This window comes from Lactuca virosa, chromosome 3 (assembly GCF_052849685.1).
Source record: "Lactuca virosa cultivar CGN04683 chromosome 3, Lactuca_virosa_CGN04683_v6, whole genome shotgun sequence".
NCBI classification, from domain to species: Eukaryota; Viridiplantae; Streptophyta; class Magnoliopsida; order Asterales; family Asteraceae; genus Lactuca; species Lactuca virosa.
Genome location: NC_136428.1, coordinates 85,631,241 through 85,647,840, shown reverse-complemented (window position 1 = coordinate 85,647,840; position 16,600 = coordinate 85,631,241). Strand labels below are relative to the sequence as shown.

Sequence of the window (16,600 nt, the reverse complement as noted above, 5' to 3'; positions counted from 1 at the left end):
TAGCAAATAATCACCACAAACCAAAATTACCAAATCAACATGCATTTATTGGAATTAAATAGTCTTGTTTTACTTGTGATGGTTGTGACGGTGGTGGTGGCTACGATGGTTATGCAGTTGGCGGGATAGCAGAAGGTTTTCGACCGATGCCACTAATATGGCCACGCCGTTCACCTAATACTCTTTCGAAACATGCTCTTTCTTCAGCGGGTGTTAAATCTCTTTCACCTTCTGGCCCTTGTGTTTGTTCTTAGAGCTCTTGCACTAACCGATTCTATGTTTTCCAAAAATGATTAACAATTAAGTATAAATAAACACTTAATTGTATGATAAAATTATAATTAAATACTTATGTATGGCTGCTCCGCTACATCAATAACAAATACATTATTTTTGTCGGTATGAACCCTTGCAGAATGTTTCAACTCTCTTCAGGTTCTGTTTATAATTAAAAGTTAGATTATATTTTAAATAAATAATTACATATATATCGTATGTTACCTTTTTTATAGCAAGTACTTCTATACGAGCTCGACCCCACACGGTTCACATACGTTGAGCAGAAGGCATTCCAAAACCTTCCTAGTGATGGGCGGTTTTAAAGAGTCAGATAAGGCTTCTAGAATGTGCCTTAGAGATAATTAGGAAACCAGATAATAACCTGATTTAAGATACTATTATTTTAATCAAGAGTTATCTAGGGTTTCTTGGTCAGCTATAAATAAGGTCCCCTAACCTCTAAATTTCGGCCAACCTACAAGCTAAGAAGCCAGCCGAAATTTTATCTCTTCCCTCTCCTCTTTTCAAGTTTCCTAGTTGCTAGGGTTTGAGTGTGAACCATCAGAGGCACAAGATTTCTGGTGCTAGCTTCCAAGAGTTTTCTAGAAGGATTGTTTGATTATTTACTACAACAATCAAAAGGTATGTAATCTTCTATGATATTCAAAATTACTTAGGGTTATAAGGTTCTTGTTGTTCAATAGAATGTTACTTCAATAGTGTATTGACTAGATCTAATAGGTTGCATGTACCCTTAAGTGTATAAGTATTTATCCGTATTATTGCATGTAAAACCCATTATTAGCATGCATCCCTATTTATACTTAAGGAACCAGACCTAAAAGCCTAGTGGGTCAAGCCCATTATCCCATAGGCCCATGAATGGTGTCAACCAATCACAATCCACCATGCAGCATCTTCTGGAACATTCATCCTTGCATAAGCATCAACAACACACATGATGGGACATCAAGATCCATAGTGGCACATCATGATGCAAGAGTGGCACATCAAGATCACCATGGCATATCAACCATCATGGTGGCGCATCAAGTAATAATCCCTGAGTAACTTCAAATTTTGAGCTTCATTGAACACTCTTGAGCATCATAGGGGACTTCATAGCATACGTCTCATCAAGGGATACCTTGGTATATCAAGGAACCAAGTGGCGCATCCTTGCATCAAGATGGCGCATCAGGCATGTGAATGGGGCTTCTTGTGCAAGGAATGATACTTCTTCTCAAGCGATGGTGATTCCTCCTTATGAGTGACGCTTCTAGAACCATAACAACGCTTCTTCCTTCAAAATGGCGCTTCTACCTCATGAATGGCGATTCCATATTATGGATGACGCTTCTACCTTCAAAGTGACGCTTCTTCCTCTAGAATGACATATCTACACAATGAGTGGCGCTTCCACATTATGGATGGCGCTTCTTCATCCTTAATGACGCTTCTATCTCATGAATGGAAAATCATGTCACTTGGTGGCATATCATGTCACTTGGTGGCATATCAAGTCACTTTGTGGCATATCAAGTCACTTGGTGGCATATCAAGTTTCAGTAGTGGCACACCTTCACTTCTAAGTAGCGCATCCAAGCATAGGATGTCACATCTTAAGCAGAGATGGCGCATCCATGCACCATGATACTCCATTCCACTTCCAGGTGCTCCATACCACCTCTTTGAAGATCATTTCCTTTGTGACTTTATTCGTTCCTTTGTCAGATGATCCATCCATTTACCACATGTGTGTTGTCATTGTAGATCATGGTTGTTACTGTCAACTGCAACGAACTTTTGTTGTAGTATATATTAAAATTAAAAGTTAAATAATCTTTTAGCAAAATTCTAAACTTTAAAAAAGTTAATGATGTATAACGGAGGCATGTAATCACAATACATCATAGTAGATTACGGTTTCTATAATAATCTAGTTGCTATATGTAAGGATGTGCATTTGGACCGAATACCCGAACCGAAACTGATACCCGGACCGACCCGATTTAGGACCGAATAAATTATTTGGGTCGGTTCTTGAGTATCTATTTTTGCCCAATTTGGTTCTCGGGTTATTCGGTCTGGGTTATCCGAATAAAGGTTTAATTTGGTCAAAAGGACCGACATGGAAATTGAAGTCACTTGATCGATTCCCCTTGGCTCTTGCGTATTTCCATACCCACCCATTGTGTGGCACCCAATACCGATCAAAGTTTCAAAAAAAAACATATTGAAGTCGTCGCCCTAGCAGACTGCTTTGCTACTCCTCGCTTCGATTCCTTTGATTCATCGTCGAATTTGCTACACAAAAGAAAACCTTCTCCTACTCATCGCTTCCTACTGTGATCGAACACCAAAAAAAGATTAATGTTTAATATTTTTTTTTCTTGAACAGATATAAAACTTCCTTATTTTGGTTATTCGGGTCAATTTTGTTTATTTAAGTTATTCGGATCATTTCTGTTCAAAAGCATATTGTACATGTTATTTCGATCCTTTTGGGTTAATATATAACCGAACCGAAACCTGTATTACCCGAACCGGTCCCGTATTAATATAATCGGTCCGGATTCCAATTCCAACTTTTCATCCAATTCTGGTTTCGGGTTATTCAGGTCCGGTCCTGGTCGGTCCCGACCAGAAGCACATCTCTTGCTTTATGTACCTTACAATTTTACAAAGAAATGCTACCAAAAAAAATAATAAATAAAGCAATAAAAACACTACAAATATCATAATCCTGAAAATGATTTATAAACAAGTACAAATTTATGGATATTATATAAAATTTAAAGTCTATAAAACTGTATTGCAGAAGAGATGATAAAACTGTATGAAGGTAAATATAACAATTGATACTTTAATAACGAAGAATATCTTTAAAAGAAACTGGAAAGCAACTTTCAATAAATTTCTATTGAAAAATGGGAGTACATTGTCTTGGATACAAAAATCGAGAATCAAGAGCCAATAATATTTACAATTTTTAGCCCTCTTCTTCCGGGAAATAACATCCATTTTACTATTCACTCCCAAACCCTAAAACCAGGACTTAACTCGCATCATCAATTCCTCAAATCCGTCGAGAAAGCTTCCAAGTTCATTTTACGATTCACTCACAAACCAATCTTCAACTTTGGCCCCAGCAGTTAAAGTACATGACTTGCCGGAGAGACTCATCGGACTGTGTTGTGTTCCTTTCTCCGATGTTGACGTTTGATCGTAGAAAAAGGCCGGAAAATGGACGGAGATCGGAGGTGAAAGCCTTCTTGCTATGTCGGAAGGAGTTGATGAGGAGGGATTTAAGTTTGTAGCCTTGATCTGTATGTCCATTTACAACAGCTACGCCGGCGGCCATCCAAATACGGTTTACAGAAGCCATGTTGCGAGTGAGAAACTAGGAATTCTGGTTATGAGTTGAAAAGTTGTAGTGTTGCGATTGTGTAATGAGATGAAGAAATGATCGAGGGAAGGGATATATTTATAGAGTGGGAGTCATGTGTTGCTTTGGTGAAACAAGAAACCGGAAACAGGAATGTGGTTTTGGGGTAAAAGTGAGGTGGTTTAGAAGAAGCCCATTAATTAATTGAGGTTCCTTCCTCTGGCCATCTTGGAATGATGAAAAAGTGGTGAGTCATGAGATAAGTAGCCAACAGGTTCCTTGGGTTTCATGTATGGGGGGCACGTAGAATACTTCCATGTACAGGAATACACACCAATTGCATAACATCTGTCCCTTTAGAGTATGGGCTTCGGATGACATTAAGACACGTGTGTTGACATCGACGTAGGTCTGGTGCGCTTTTGGTCTTTCTCTCAAAATAAGAGTTCATTTGAACGAATCGGATCCGATTGGAATCTATTGTGATTTGGCTTTCTAAAATATGGATTTAAATAGTGAAAAATAAACTATCCGAATCAATCATATTATATTTCAGCTTGATCGGTTTTAATGAGTTTGAGATGTCAATTTTAAATAAATTTAATTATTTAAATCACATTTAAATATATATACTAATTCCTTGTGGTCTTCTTCGTAAAATCTACTAATAAACAAATAAAAATAAATCATTTAGTTTGAAATAAAAATATAATTTATTATGATACATACATAAACGCTTGAGAAAAAAAAAATACATTGTATTGAGGTTTTTTATTTGGTAGTTCTTCTAATATATTTAAAAAACAAATATAGTATCGGGTTCTTATTTTAGTAATGAAAACAATATATGAAATTCAAAATAATAATTCGGTTTTAATCTAAATCAATTCATAAATCCAAATAACAAAATCATATAGCCCGATTAATTGTTTAATTAAATAATACGAATTTATCCAAATAACAAACAAACCTAACCACCAAACTATTTTCTGTTTATCAAAAATACCATTTTATACATTTTGTTATTTTAGAGTAACTGTTCGTAAAAGTTGATCCACACTATATCTAGTAAATTGATTCTCACAACACCTTAATTATATGATCTCATCCAATTATATGACTGTTCTCATGTCCCCTCTTTGGCTGAAAGATCCAGTCATTGATATATTATATATATAAATTGTAGAAAATAGTTGGATATCGACATACCAACGATAGATGGTGAAGTAAACGATCATTCACTTGTAAGAGGAAGTATTTCAATATGTAACTTGGTAGTGAATTACTAATAGAGTCAATCATTGAATGATAAGTTCTGGAAATATGGTGAATGTATGGAAGAACACAATCGAGATGGAAGAGAGAAACATTCGAATATGTCACACACCTTATTCGTATATTCGTTGATGCAAAAAGAAAGTAAGCAACACAAAACTGTTTTATGGTTTAAGAAAGGGGCAATTTTTTCTTAATTCCAACATTCGAATTTGTTCCTTTTGCATTCGATACATTTGGTTTTCTCGCACCAGAGGCGGTGGAGCTCCTCAATAAAGTCCAACGGGTCATGCATTCTAATGTCATATCTCCTAGATCCACAAATGTTGTTTTCAAAAGAATCGGTTTTGCCATCCAGAAAGGGCTAGCGGCGCAGCTTGTTGCCTGTTTGCCTTCAATCGATATATATTGAACTATAAATGCATTTAAGTAAATTCCAAATCAAAGCATCAGTTCAAACATAGAAATTTGACAATCAATGAGCAAAAATCTGCAAAAATTCATTTAAAAAAAAAAATTCCAACATTTGTCCTAAAAGGCATATAATCAATCTTATTTATATATACGAGGGTCTAATTCGGCATGCCGAATCACATTTATTTATATTATTTTTTGGTTATAATCTTCTTTTAATTTATATTTATAGTATCTATAAGATTCTAATTGAGTTTGCTCGATCATAAAAATCAGCAAGCACATGACAAAAAATATAATTTACCGAAAAAAAAAAGAAGCTACATTATATATTCCATAAAAAAAGCTGACATTTACTTTATACATTGTGTTAGTTTCAATTCGATATATATTTACAAATTGTAGCCCTCTTCTTTCATGAAATCACACCCTCACTCCCACATCCCCACAGGAGTTAACTCGCATCATCGATTAATTCTCATCCGTCGAGAAAGCCTCCAAAACACACAACACAAACCAATATTCAGCTTTGGCCCCAGCAGTTAAAGTACATGACTTGCCGGAGAGACTCATCGGACTGTGTTGTCTTCTTGTCTCCGACACTGATGTCTGATATTAGAAGGCCGGAAAGTGGACGGAGATCGGAGGTGAAAGCCTTCTTGGCATGTCGGAAGGAGTTGATGAGGAGGGATTTAAGTTTGTAGCCTTGATCTGTATGTCCATTTACAACAGCTACGCCGGCAGCCATCCATACACGGTTTACAGAAGTCATTTTGTGAAAAAACAAGGAAATTTGGTACTTGATCAGTTGATGGTTGTTGTGTTGCGAGTGAATTGGAATTAATGAGATGATGGAAGGGATATTTATAGAGTGGGAGTGTGTCTTTTACGAAAACAAGAAACCGGAAACAGGAAGGTGGTTTTGGGGTAAAAGTAAGGTGGTTTTGGGGGAGCCCATGACTCGATGAGGAGGTGCATTCATCTGCCCATCATATCTTGGAACGATGTGAGTAATGACTGAGTGATGGCAACCAATGAGTAGACATCTTGATTCCCATACATAATTAATGTATGAGTTTTGGAATTTTGTAATGGTTATCAACACCTGTCCTTTTCAAGACACGTGGGTTGACATGGACGTAGGTGATGGAGCTTTTTAGCTCTTTTCTCATTGTTTACTCGTTAAGATATCAAAATTAGGTGGGATATTACGATAAGTCGATAAAGTTGCTACTTTTTAAATACATATCGGAAAGCAAATAGAGTATATGTTGGTAATGAAGGGGGTTGGAATATTAAGTGTGAACCCATTCGTAAACCAAACATCTTCAACTAATCTCCATGTACATATGACTTAATCATTGATTCCCCAAACATGCAAATATATTAATATAGTCTTTAAAAAAACCTTTTTGAGCCTTGATCATCAAGCTCTAATTTTGCTTTAACACCCAATAATGACGTAGTTCTTAAACAAAAAACATTAAGAATGATTTAAGTAAACATATTCAATTCATCAACATCGTGATCCATTGTTTAAGCAACCCTCCCAAATTTAATCATGATGGACTGATGGTTTCACGACGGTGAAATGTAAACTATATATATTTGAACCACGCTAGACTTTTAGTACATTGAATATGTTGTTAGTGATTTCAGTGTCATTATGTCATTTTAATCTAATTGAATTTAGAGATTACTAATAGAGTTCAATTCTTGATTATATTACAAGATAGGAGGTGTAGATTGTACGTTTGTATGAAATGAGTTTAATTTTAGTTTGACCAAATGACAAGGGTCAAAGGGTTTGCGTACCTTTGCGGGGGTCCAGTTAATCAATTTCAGAAACCTTCTTGTACATAATTATCCTAGAAACCGTCATCCTTTATATAAGGAAATATTAAGAAAATATTATTTTAAAAATATATTTCCATAATATATTTTTTGTAAGGAAGATGTTATAGAAAATATTATTTTCGGAATATTTTCTTTATAATTGTCTTTAAAATCGTCATCCTTTATTTAAAGAATAAAATTAACATTTAATGTTGATTGATGCTTATATTTGGTAAACTGTAAACATAAGAATCCGAATTTTATAAAACATAGTTTGTGGTCTCATATATAAATATCTTGATTTGATATTGTTCCTTAAAAGATTATCCTCGTAATCTGGATTTCGTATAACCCAAACATAGAGTCGAAATATCATATTCGGAAAGTCTTTAGACAATCCTTCAAATAGATCCAGATTGTTCATCGATTTAAGAAACCTTATTCTCCTCCCAAACTCCAACATTTGTCACATACCATTACTTACCATTTGATTAAACTAGTTCATAGAGACACTAGAGTGTGACTCAGAACGTTTATAATTTGACGTCTTGAACTGTTGATGATTTAAATTGTATGTATGGCTAATGGTTCACCATTGTTAAATCCACTAATTGAAAACACTGATATATAGTTTGAACTTCGAAACAACCTACAACAAAATAATATATGTTGTAAGCCAATTAAATCCAATTAATGTCTTTTATCTAGAACTTGATATTTTTCTCAATGGAAAAGTCTATGCGCAATAAAATATGTTGTAACAAAGTCAAGAAAAGAAAACATTTATTTTTGTAACTAAAATAAAAGGTATTGAAAAAAGAGAGAGAAACATATATGTTAAATTGTAGGGCGAAAACGATAGGTGAGCGGATGGATAAAATGAATACTACATATAAAAATAATTTTATCCACAAATCCTTTTCTCGGTCACAATATTGACTATAACCACCAAAAAGAATATATTTATCCACTATAGCTTTTGCCCCAACATCTTTATATTTATTGGTATATTATGTATTTCTTTGTATATATTGTCTTAAATTAAGTAAGTATTTACTTTTAGGAAACTAGAATATTTTGTAAGAGTGATTTATGGTATTGTGTGTTTATACTTTATAGATGTCTAGACTCTAGATCAATGTGAATGAGAAAACAAACGATTCATTCCCAAATATTACCTCTTTCATAGTTAATTGTAAGCAGTGGGTTTTGTTTGAATCGAAGTACGTTGCGAAAGTGATTGATAAAGAATCAAAAAACCAAAAGAATGGTTTAAATAGAGATGCCAAATCACTCCGGCATGAGAGTGAAACAACCCCGTACGTTTCATGGGATCAAAAATAGGAGATAAAAATAAAGGAAGCTCATTTTTCCACAACCATTTTTTATCCATCCACTAAAAAATAATATATTAACAATAATACCCTTCATTTTTGTTTCTTAGATATTGATGGAAGATCCCATATTCTTTACCAAATTACATGCTATTTTATAGTTATTAATTAATTCCTTTCGATATAGAATTAACATATTTCCTTACTGCAATTTTCAGCCACCACATCTTCTTCTTTTGGCGCTCCAAGCTTCAACCGTAACTGATCTCTCCATTTCTTTTTTTTCTCATTCTTTTATTTATTTGTTTATCATATCTTATGTTATCAAAATAAATATATTAATTCTGAAACAAACTTTATTAAACTACATCAACAAATGGGAATCACTAGGTAGCTCAATTGTAAAAAAAAAAAAAAAAAAAAAAAAAAGAAAAAAAAAAAGGCATCGGTCATTGGTGTTATCAGATTTTTTATGATTTGATTGTCTAATACTGTATCTAACTTCGGTTAATTTTTGGCTTTTTTATAAAAGAGAAATCCAAATTGAAGTTAAAAACTTGTACGGAGGCCGGAGGGGATAACTTGTTGGAGATGTTCATTTGACAACTAAAATATTTGTAAGCACGTTTGATGAATTATCATTTAGTTTGTTAGATCATATAATATTGTCTATGATAGGTTCTGCTTTTGTTTTATAATTGAAAGTGCTCTTGCAAGATCTTATATTATTATCTTTATTATAATACAGTATATTATTATTATTATTATTGAAGGTGTTTATAAATAGAGCTAATGGTGTAAAAAATGACAAATGAAAGAAAAAGAAGATTAATTATTAAAAAAAGAATGTAAATGTAATAAGAAAAAGATTTGGTCACGGCTTTGTTTTATTATTGAAGATGCTCTTGCTATATGGTTTATGATTGTTTTTTTGTTTTATTATCAAACCAACTAGATGATATCCTCGAACACCCAAATCGATTAAACTTCTTGACCATTTTGTTTGGACATTGGGCTCTTTTTATTTGGGCTATTTAACTGAGCTTATAATTGAAGTTTGGACTAAAACGTTTAGGAGTAACTTAATTATTTTTCACTGGTTGCATCTATATATAAAAAAAATTGAAATTTCTAATACTAACTTGAAATTTTTAAGGGGTAGCATATGTTATCCCGAGCATACATATTAGCCCCGGACTAAACGTATGCAGTCTACAGGAAAAAGATTTTTGTTTTTTAAAATCTGCAGACTGTATAAAAAGTAAAGTTAAAAGAAATGATTTTTTTACTATATGGTAAAAATCCAAAATTATAAAGTATTTGTTAATCATGAATTGATGTACAAAATGTACATAAAAGATAGTAAATTAGCATAAAAACTAACCATGAATTGATATTCAAACGGAAGACAAAAGCTATTAATATTCAAACAACAACTTATAGTTATCCAAATAATATATCAAATCGGTAAATATTGCTACATAGACAATATCCAAGATCTAATCATATCTAGACTATATTAAGCAGATATATTAGCAATTTCTTAATGCTTAACAACACAAGCATGGAGTTTGTCTTTCTTAACACCCATAACTTTGTCTATTATTACTCAAAGTTCATCTACATCGACCTTAAGGAAGGTGACATGGGTTATCTTTTTTACAAACTAGGTCATAATCATTGCACAACCACCTGTTAGGAATTAATGAATTATTATTATAATTAAAAAATTTAAATATAAATGTCAAAATATTTAAGAACTTTGAATTTATAAGAAAATAAGAAAAATAATGAATTATTATTATGGAAATGTTTTTTATCTTTTAAATTTAAACAAATAATTGAAATAAATAAAAGAAATTAATGAACTTAATTTTGGGAATTTTGAAATTAAAAGGTAAGTTCATTAATGAAATTGATATCAATTTATTACTACATTTATTGCAATTATTAGATTAAAATATTATGTGGAATTTAATAAAATGGAAACTTATAAAATGATACTAGCCGTTTTACCCGCGCCAAGCGACGGGTGCAAATTATTTTTTTAGAAATTAGTTTCTAATGACGATTAGTTCTTTTACGCACATAGCTTACTATACCTAAACAATTATCAATAAGAGTCATGCTAGCAGAAACGAAAACAATAATAATTAAAAATGAAAACTTCGGAGTCTTTACAAATGTACATAAACACATGATTGATTGTGTATTATTAATCGTGCAACACTTATTTATACACTACATTTGATGTATAGACTTCACTGTCGTTGAATTGTTCGTTAGAGATGACTAATACTTTTGTATCGACAATTAGGTTCTTTCTACGAAAAATGATTAGTTTTAATTCAACGATTAGTTTGATTTTGGAAATATGTCATATTATAAATAAGATACAATGTATTATTGGCAAGTATCATTAAACATTAGTACCAATTCAACGGGGGCGAATAGTTGCTTGAAAAATAATTTGTTTCGACGATTAGTTTCTTTTCGACGTACAATATTATCGACATATAGTTTCTTTTAGAAACTTTACTGAGTATTGATCATGGGTTGATGTTTATAGTAGAACCATTCAATTGGATAATTTAGTTTGTGTTGTATGGTTAACATATTAGGAGTTTTGGATGTTTGTATTAAAATCGAATTTGCGATATCGGATAGTTTTGATACTAAATTGAAAATAAAATAGCCCAAAAAATAAATTAACTTCTTATTTAATTATTTAGTTATTTATATAACAATAAATCATATATTCATTCAATAATAGTTGTTTCTATTTAAATTAAATTAAAAGGCATGCCTAGTTAAAAAGTTTATATTAATTTATAATCTTGTTAGATAATTAATCATTATAAAACTTTATGTCATATAAGATGTATTATTTTGAAAAGTTGTGTCTATTGATAAATTTTGACCAAAACAATAGTAGCAATTAAAAATGAAATCAATTTTGGAACATTTTTTATTTTAAGATCTATATTGTTATAGAAATCAACTATTACCTGGTTTCTTAGCATCCTTAACTATATTACTGCTTAAATGAATAATGTAAACCATATAAAAGAATGAACCATCCTATTATAATCTTATTTTCTTAGTCCAAACAATAAAAAAAATCATGAATGCTTCTTAATATAAGGTTGTAAGATCCAAAATGAAATGTGGAAACCCACGGCAACAAAACTTGTAATCAACGGGATCTACCTCAATTTACTCCAAAAATTCTAAAAAACAATTACAATGCCTTAGGGAGGAGGGAGTCGTTCCCTCCCAACCCACTGAACCCAATGAACCCACTGCCACATCAGCTTTTCTCTTTGATTTTTCTTCATCTTTCCCAACCCACAACATACGGAAATCCTATCTTTCTCAACCCACTCAATCAAAAAAAAATACTAAACAACTAATGTACAAATCTTAAAACACACGGTACAAGAGAAAATGAGAGAGAGAAAGTAGAGAGAGAGGATGAAGTGGGTTCGTGAAACCAATTAAACAACCGACTAAAGAGGGAGTGATACCGGCGATAACTCTATTGCTAATTAAGATTTTACCTTGATTATTTTGTTTTTTTTTAATTGAGTGGGTTGAGTGGGTTGAGAAAGATAGAATTTCCGTGTGTTGTGGGTTGGAAAATATGAAGAAAAATCAAAGAGAAAAACTGATATGGTAGTGGGTTCATTGGGTTCGGTGGGTTGGGAGGGAACGACTCCCTCCTCCCTTAGGGAGGAGGGAGTCGTTCCCTCCCAACCCACTAAACCCACCGCCACATCACTTTTTCTCTTTTATTTTTCATCATCTTTCCCAACCCACAACACACGGAAACCCTATCTTTTTGAACCCACTCAACTCATTCAATTAAAAAAAATACAAAACAATCAAATGTAAAATCTTAATTAGCAATAGAGTTACCGGCAGTACCACTCCCGCTTCAACGTGTTGGTTAAATGGTTTCACTAACCCACTTCATCATCTCTCTCTACTTTCTCTCTCTCATTTTCTCTTGTACCATGTGTTTTAAAACTTGTACCTTAGTTGTTTTGTATTTTTTTTAATTGGGTGGGTTGAGAAAGATAGGATTTCCGTGTGTTGTGGGTTGGGAAAGATGAAGAAAAATAAAAGAGAAAAAATGATGTGGCAGTGGATTCGGTGGGTTGGGAGGGAACGACTCCCTCCTCCCTTAAAGGTAAAAAAGTACAGTTGAACCTTTTACATTATATACCTAATATGGTGAGGGTGTCAAGGGATATAAGGTTCCCATCTGCCAAAAAAAGTTATATACAAATCAATAAAAAAAAATTGACCAAGAATTATCCCTTTAAAAATTTAGGAAAAAAGCAATCAATAGTGATTATACCGCAATTATCATTTTTTAAAGAGATTCAAATTACAACTGAATTTATCATAAATAAAGTTAAGTCAACATTCGACTTTTGGTCACCAAATACTATGAGCAAGATACCTTTTATTATGATTCATCTCCACCATGACACCACGATTAACAATGAAGACACTGAATCACCACTAACTAAAAACTGAAATAAATAAATAAATAAATAAATAAAATAAAAAAATCAATACACAAAAGGGCTTAAAGAAAGATTGCATTTCTTGATTTCAATGAGACTATTTTGAACCTGTAGCAAATAAAAGCAACAAATGTTTACCATATCTTCATTTAAACAGTTAATTTTCGTCACGTCTAAAACATTAAAGATGAGTTTGTAATGTCAATTTATAAACCGACACTTCACAATAACAAAATCAACCTTGCATCTAACCAAAACCTAGCTTCCAATAAATAAACACAGAATGAATATGCATCTTAATTGATGCTACCTGTAGCTGTAGGGGTCATTCTTTAACAATTCCTAGGTACTATGTGAAGTTTATTTTTTTTCATGTTTTGTTTGTTAGTCATATATCATCAACAAATCAGTCCATCAAAGATTGGAAACCCAAATCCAGATAGTGAAATTGAAAAGGAAACATAATGTAACAATCTTACCAATAGTTCGTTCATTTGATCCATCTTCAAATCAAAGCAGACATTGTAGTCAGTAGTTCGTTCTTTTGATCAAAAAACAAAAAACAAAGATTTAAAAACTGATTGATAGTATCACAGTTCTCGTAGGTTTGATGCTTTCTGTGATGGCATTTCAGAGTATCTTGATTTTTTTGGACTCTTGACATTTTCGCCCCTTCATGTGTGTTGGTTGCTTCTCGGTTATTGGTTGTCTTGTTTTCATTGGTCTGATTTGGTGGTCTTGATTCTGTTTTCCTAGTTTGGTGATCTGGTGAATTTTTGGTGATGTTGACGTTTTTGCCCTGACCTGTTTTTTCAGAAGATCTGCGGATTAACCACCTTTACCTCCAATACCGCATAAAATATTAAGCTTATAACCAATTAACCATGATCAAAATCCCAAATAATCAAACATTTATCTAACAGGAAGCATACATAAAAATTAACTCGGAAAAAATATATGAAAAATACATGAGCATACCTAACCAAAATCAACGTGGTTTCATGATATGTTGCAAACCTATGAAAACAAAAATCATTAATGAAAGAGATAAAGATGAAATTAAAGATGAAGAAAACAATTTTGTTTCCAAATGTCATTGAAATATCAAGCAATGAAAAAGAAAAACAAAAAGTTGTAAAGATGAAATATCAGAAACTATTTTTCCTAATCGTGTTCATCCAGATCCAAACACTTCTTTTAAAACCCTAGAGATAAAGCGGTAGATGGGTAAAGAAGAACCAATGGCATTTGGTGGCGTCGACCTCCAGGGTAGGTGGTTGGCATTTGGTGGCGTCGATCTCCATTGGAGTTTTCATTGATATACACCAAGAAATGAAGAAATTAGGGTTTCCGTTGATAATAACCTCTTATTCGACAAGTTACATAAGTAACAAATCTTATTTAAGATATGTTATTTCAGTACAGTAAAAACATACCTTATTTAAGGTATGGTTTGGTAAAGTATGGTATTGCATTAGAGGTTTGTACATTAAGCCATTTTAATTGTACCTCTTAATTTTCAAGAAATACTCAATATGCTTAATATAATAGAATAGATATGGAAAAAGAATTAATTCAAAATAACTGAAAAATGACATTTGGCAAATTGAATAAGAGTGTGACAAATGAAAAAAAAAAAAAAAAAAAAAAAAAAAAACTTCATTTATTAGAGAGGTTTGAGCGGATGGTAAAATCATGTTAGTAAAGGTTTAAGACCAATTAAATTAAAAAACTAATGACTCGATCTTAATAAAAGAACCCAACTTTTCCTTTGAAAAAATCTTTTTAGCCAACCTCTAATTTAAACATGTATCAAATTCATATTAGACTCCATGGACCTAATTGAGAGTCTAGATTGTTGGAAGGGTATTGAATTGAGTGAACTGACCCTTGGAAGGGTATTGAATTGAGTGAACTGACCCAATTGGAAGCCTTGTTGGGCTCAATACATTTATAGCCCAATCATGACGCCACCAAATTTCTTCTATAACCTGATGGCTGTTTCAGTATGGTACTTGTAATATGATTGTTTTATGACTAAACTGCATGAATGGTCCTTGTGGTTTGCTAAAAATTGACACTTTGGTCCAAAAAGGTTTGGACTAGCACCACAGGTCCAAAGTTTCATTTTGTTGCGAGTTTGGTCCGATTTACTTTAAACTTTTTTGAAATGACGATTTTACCTTTGTTTTTGCTTTTTCAGTTTATTTATTTATTTAAATATTTGTATGATTAAAAAAATAAAAAATACCTCTCTCTCTCTCTCTCTCTCTCTCTCTCTCTCTCTCTCTCTCTCTCTCTAAACCCCAAAGAACACTAAACCAGTGGAACACCACCATCACCTTCAATTGCAACGATGAAATCTATAGCCCATCATCTCCCACATTCCCCCCCCCCCCCACCTCCCCACACATACCTTATGCCTCCAGTAGTATCTCCCATAAAACCCTCTGGTTTAAACAATATATTCAAGAAATCTGGATTTTTTTTTGCCAAAATTATCAAGAAATCTACCATGGTGGAATGAACCCACATAAATTGGGTTTTTGTTCAACAAAACCAGATTTCTCACGAAATTAGCAAGCCCAAAAGCAAAACCGTTCGACTCCATCTATGTCACCTTCGTGTTTTATCAGCAAAACCAAATTAAGGGGTGAGGAGATCGGAAGTTTCATTTTCATGAACAATGACGCCACGATCTTCCTCAGCAAACCCTAGATCTACCTCCCTCCGTACAAATCTGCAATACCCACCTAGATCTGCTTCCCTTCTTACAGATCTGCAACCATGTCCTCATATTGTGTTCAAAATCGAAGGAGAGAGACGAAGGAGACATCCAAATCTTCACCGATGTACGTTGTCGTCGTGGAGTTCTGAATCTCCGACGATGACGGCGTTTTCTGATGATAGCGAAGATTTAGGGGAAGTAGGTGAAGCTTGTTCTTCCATTGATGGGGACACCAAACACGCATCAACCGACAGTTGGGATCATGGATTTGGAGGTGCTCATGGAGTATGTGTTCATGAGTAATCATTTATAGTTTCTTTTTCAAAATCAAAAATCTTGTCTGGGGTTTATTCGAAATCTGGGTTCATTTGTGAAGTTCATTTGTGTGTTGAAGAACAGATACATAATTTTGGAGCGTGTGTGTGTTTCAGAAAAAAACGAAAAATTTCCATGTTTTGTTTGAAAGATTTCTTGAATGGTTTTCACCTACAAAGCTTTTATGATTTGATGACATTTGCTACTTCCTTTTTCTTCTGTACTATTAACACGAAGTAATTACAAATCCAAGAGAGCAAAAAATGGAACAAATGTTTTGAATTTCTCTATTGTCGAGAGAGAGAGAGAGAGAGAGAGAGAGAGAGAGAGAGGTATTTTTTATTTTTTTTAATCATACAAATATTTAAATAAATAAATAAATTGAAAAAGCAAAAACAAGGGTAAAATCGTCATTTCAAAAAAGTTTAAAGTAATCGGACCAAACTCGCAACAAAGTAAAACTTTGGACCTGTGGTGCTAGTCCAAACCTTTTTGA

The 16,600-nt window shown here is 32.9% G+C and overlaps 1 long non-coding RNA gene across 1 annotated transcript; it reads right to left on the bottom strand.

Moving 5' to 3' along the window:
- Positions 1 to 13,718: 13,718 nt before the first annotated feature.
- LOC145162449 (uncharacterized) lies at positions 13,719 to 14,387 on the bottom strand. Its single transcript, XR_013739115.1, has 3 exons — positions 14,301 to 14,387; positions 14,040 to 14,078; positions 13,719 to 13,865 (listed from the first exon to the last, which is right to left on the bottom strand). It is a non-coding gene; the product is annotated as an uncharacterized LOC145162449 (long non-coding RNA).
- Positions 14,388 to 16,600: the final 2,213 nt, after the last annotated feature.